The following is a 5,114-nucleotide window of genomic DNA, read 5'->3' as shown; positions in this document are numbered from 1 at the left end:
AATGAATATCTATATAGTGGAATGTCTCCTGATAAGAAGAATGCATGGCACCTAGCTATGTGGGCGACAGAATACCTAAATCCTTGAGGATATTGCAATAGTATAATTGAAGAATTTGGTTTCAGATTTATAGGATGCCCAAGACTTGTGTTTTAAAGTTGTCGTGACTTTATAACTCTTCATATTATTTTTAGGTATTGTTAGTATGCTGCATTATTGAAGGCCCTTGGTCTACTATTTTACCTTTTTCTGCATTTTTTATTTTGACTACTTCAAGATGCTGATTAATATAAATTCTTTGAGACAATGAGTGACCTGTTTTGCTATGATTCCTGCTCTGTTCCGCATAGAATATACAACCCTGAAATTATGTCAAATTCAGGTACATTTTTGTTGGCAATGAAATTATGCCAAATGATCAACAAGCCCAGTTTGTGTTCTAGGCAATGCATAATATCTATGCTACACTTGTATCATTCAAGGTACACACAAAAATTAAGGTTTCAAGTGCCATAAAATTGTCACTATTTCAAGTTCATGGTGTTGAATGCTTATGTTTAAGTGCAAAGTCCTTGTACACAATTAAATGGGAATAAGAACTAGTGGAAAATTTAAGTGCAAACCTTGTTGAATGCTACAAATGCTACAGTCTGAGCAAATAGATAGAATGGCAAATCCTTTGCAAAACAGAAAAATAAGAACCAGCTGCACTATGAACTGCGGCAAAAATGAGATATGCTTTTCCATCACTGAAATATCATAACCATAGTGAAGATAGATGTGATAGAAATAGATGGAGAAGTTGTGCCTTGGGTCTGTTCTAGTAAGGTGGTATAGTAGTGCAAGGCTCTAACATAAATTATCAACAGAGGAAAGGCAAAAGTCAAATTTAAATTTATTTGTTTGCTATGTTTGATGAAGATCTTAAAGGCCCTGTTGAAACCGGAAGCCATTTTGGTTTGTTTCACCCCAACAAAAATCCAAAGTATTAACTTAGCTTTACTAGCTGCTCAGAATCAGATGTTCTGAACTCTTATTTTTCGGGTGCAATTTAGAAAGCTCTTATATTAGGACATGTAGCTTCTCATTTGTGAGGTCAATTACGACACGTTGTATAATAGAATAAATATAATATGAAATAAGATATATTTGAACTTTAATATGATAAGATGTTTCAGTTTTGAATGAAAAGTGTCCGATGTGCTTACTGTTATTATTGTTCCTTTTACCCTATTATTATTATTATTATTGTTGTTGTTGTTGTTGTTGTTGTTGTTGTTGTTGTTGTTGTTGTTGTTTCAAAATTAAAAAATCAGTAATAAATTTAGATTCTATAATATTTTTAGTGTTTTAGTTTTCTCTTGCTATAATCATTCTCGCGTCTCACTTAATTTTTTTTTTTTGGGCAATATTTACTCATTATAACAAATAGTAGATCTGTTTCAACCCAATTTCAAAAACCCCAGCTGCTGCACCCTACCTCTTCTCCCCACTCCTTATACACTTTATAACCCACGCAGCCCTAGCTCACTAATATGGCCTATCTTTGTTGTCGCCGAGGAGAACTACTCATCTCTATCCTTGATTTTCAGGTTACAGAACCTGCCGGTCACGTCACTCTCTCTATTATTTTGGTAGTCGTCGGTTCAGGACTGCTATTAGGCTGGCCCTCTCTGTTCCGGTAACCACCCCAATTTCTTCCAATAACATTTGTGATGTTCTAATGTGATTGCAGTAGGTGTTCGAACAAGTCAATGAAGTTTATATGAATACTTGTCTGTCAAATAGAACATGCATTTAATTGGATGAATTAGTGTGATTTTTAATTATTAATTGATTATTATAGTCATTGTGGGACTTATAAGAAGCATTGGATATTCAAGATATCTTGCTATCTGTCAATTGTTGTTGGGAAACAGGTGGTGTGTTTACTTTCACAATTTAGGATGAGAGGTGGACTATAGGTTCATTACTACTACTGCGATTAACTTGCATATCTGTTCCCATGAAGCTTCCTATTTTAATATGTTTTGATGTTCTTGGGATCATAATAAGCTTGCATTTATGGTGGGTGTCTGGAGGGCATTGAATGAATTTGATTCTCATAAGTGTCTTTAAAATCTTAAATCCTTTAATATTGCTGATGTTTTCATGAGTAGTCCTAGAGTTTAGGAGTTCTTCATATTATTATTCCATCTATGTGTTGATATTGAGATGGCTTTTTCTTACTGTGTCAATATTCTCTTAGGGTATAATTGGGAAGAAAGGATGAAGGGTAGAGATTTTAGGGATTAAGAACACACAGCTATAGTTTGAAAATTTGTTATTAACCAATTACTATATAAACAAAATAAAATTTGAATTCTAACATTTATTTAAATAAATTAATGAACTAATTATTAAACTAACCAAGCTTAATTTTTTATAGTAATAAAATTATCATAACTTCATAAGGAAAAGTGCTAAAACAAGGTTCTTCATTATTACAGAAAGAGAAATAGCACTCACCAAACACCAACGGCTGTGATCCTTCCATGTACATTTGATATATTCATATCATGGTATATACATAGTTACTTAGCTAGCACAGTAGGCGTGTTATGTGTCGTAACTTCCCCCCTGCGAACACATTACCATTGGTACACATTATTAAAAGCATTTTGTGTTTGGACTTTGGTCATGAACAAATCAAGAATAGAGTCATGGGTGAAACATTATTTTATTTTTTATATTATCAAAGTATGCTTCCTTTTTAACTTTTTTCTTTTTTTACTAAAATGGAACATTTTATTGAGATGGCTTTTCCATACTGTGTCAATATTCTCTTAGGATATGCTTGGGAGTTTGATCTAATTGGGAAGAAAGGATGAAAGGTAGGGATTTTAGGGATTAAGAACACACAGCTATAGTTTGAACATCTCTCTTCTCTTGCCACACGAAATTCCACTCATTGAAAACACTAGGTATATCAATTTGCTTGCATGTAGTGGGTCTAAGCACAATATAGTCCTGTCCATTGTGTGAAGTTTACTAGGCTTTATATTTTGTTTATTTTGGTTTCATTTGGTGTTATAACTTGTTTTTGGCCTTCAAGGTTCATGATTTGCTTTTGTAATGATGAATCTCGCTTAGTCCAATTTTGGTGCACTTGTATTGTGCTTGTAAATGCATTCAAATAACTGTATTAATTAATCACCAAAATTCTGTGCAGATACACTCATAGATGCATCAATCATTTAGTTTTTCACATTGCTGATTATTCTGAAGTACCGGGCAATATTGTTCAAATGCATCTTTTAAATTTTGGAAGCAAATCATTACTATTGACTACTAAAGACCCAGATTATGAAACATGTATTTACCTTCTGCTTGAGTGATTTTTTCTGTTATAATTGTTGATTAATGCTGTTCGAACTTGCTCATGGTTACTAACAAATCATCTTAATTGGATTTTAATTTGACTTGATTTTTATCCTAACCCCCTGGTGTTAGGGCGTTAAGATGGCTAGGAAAGGTCGGTACACAAAAAAGCCAAAATCAGGACCAGGATGTCAGCAACCTCTAACCGCTCCGCCTTCGGCCTCTGGTTCCCACTAGGCTAACTCTCAAGTCCTCCCGGCCAGTGGTGACGGTATCCCTCCAACTTCCCGCCCATTTCGTCCACCGCGCAATAAACCAAGGCCTGCTACACGGATGAGCGCAAATAACGTTCACAACTCGGAGCTAGGCCAGGAGACCCTTTTGAAGGGTAATGCTCCAGAGGTAGAATCTCGTGATCATGAGGTTGACGACCACTTTAGTGCTTCTGGAGCTCAGAGTCGCAAAAGACACAAGACTACAGAGTTTTGGATAGTTAAGATCATCGGTAACGTATTTTATAATTTTTCTATAATCGATTTGAGCTATGTTATATAATTTTTTTTCGTGCATAATATCAACAACAGATGCACACATAAGGATTTATATTTGGCTTATAGAATCTGATGGCACAGTCAAGCCGGCAAGATTAAGCGTGAGGGAGGCTATGGAACGGCCTAATGGTAGAAGGATTGTGCTCAGATTCAACAACGAAATGCAGCCAATTGGAGACGAGGCTGGACTGTTGAGTGGGGTGCTTGGTCTGCTGGGATCTAACTATGAAAAATTTTCTATCGGTAAGGAAAGTTGCCATAAGGTTACCACTAAAGACAAGGTTTATAACGAATGTGTCAAGGTAAAGATTTATATCCCCTTTGTAATAAATCTGCTTATTGTTCAATTATTGACAAATTGTATTATATGTGTAGCAAATTTTTCATTTTGATGAAGATAGTGAAGGCAGTATCAAGAAATATATTTTGAAAAGTATGGGAAGGTCTTGGAAGGAAACAAGGCTGAGGTTGTATAATGCCTTTTTACGAGCCAACATTCACATTTGAGCAGAATATTGAGCACCGTCCACCGGGAATTGATCGAGAGCATTAGAGAGAGTTCCTAGAATATCGCACCAAAGCTGAGACGAAGGTAATCTAGTATACCATTGGTAGAAAACACAGCAATTTATGTTGCATTGAGTCCTTTTAAATCAGTATCTAATCGTGACTTTAATTTGGCACTTATGGACCAATAGGAGAAGTGCAGGAAGAACGCGATTAATCGATCAAAACAACTATATACCCACACTGGCGGTTTGAAAAGCTTCACACGGCGGATGGAAGAAGATGTACTCCACTTGTTATTCACTGTTTGGACTATCTATATGACTTAAGTTTCCTTGATTGTGTGGAATACGGTAATGGCGTAAACATTGTTGTTACAGTATGAAGAACAAGGAAGGAGAGTCGGTAGAGGAGAGTTATGGATCACAGTGCACAAAGAAAATGATGGCTCCTATATGAATGATGAAGCAAGGGCAATTGGTGTAAGTACTACTTCTCAGAAATTTTCAATAAAATTATGTTTTCAAATACGTTAATAGTTTAGTTCTCTATTATATTTTGTTCTATTTTTCTTTGCTGACTGGTTTGGACTTGGGTTGGAAACAGCAAGAAGATATTCAAAGATGAGTTTCTATTAATCCTAATTCAAAATGGACCAAAGGAAATTTTCATTTTCCAATGCTGGTTACTTTTATT

General features: G+C 35.2%; 1 long non-coding RNA gene across 1 annotated transcript; it reads left to right on the top strand.

The window, feature by feature from the left end:
- On the top strand, positions 4,374-4,883 carry LOC107644006. Its single transcript, XR_001621170.2, has 3 exons — positions 4,374-4,503; positions 4,610-4,702; positions 4,799-4,883. It is a non-coding gene; the product is annotated as an uncharacterized LOC107644006 (long non-coding RNA).

The sequence above is a fragment of the Arachis ipaensis genome, chromosome B05 (assembly GCF_000816755.2).
Source record: "Arachis ipaensis cultivar K30076 chromosome B05, Araip1.1, whole genome shotgun sequence".
In the NCBI taxonomy this organism is placed as follows: domain Eukaryota; kingdom Viridiplantae; phylum Streptophyta; class Magnoliopsida; order Fabales; family Fabaceae; genus Arachis; species Arachis ipaensis.
Note: the sequence above shows the minus strand (reverse complement) of the source record. Positions and strands in the feature narration are given on the sequence as shown.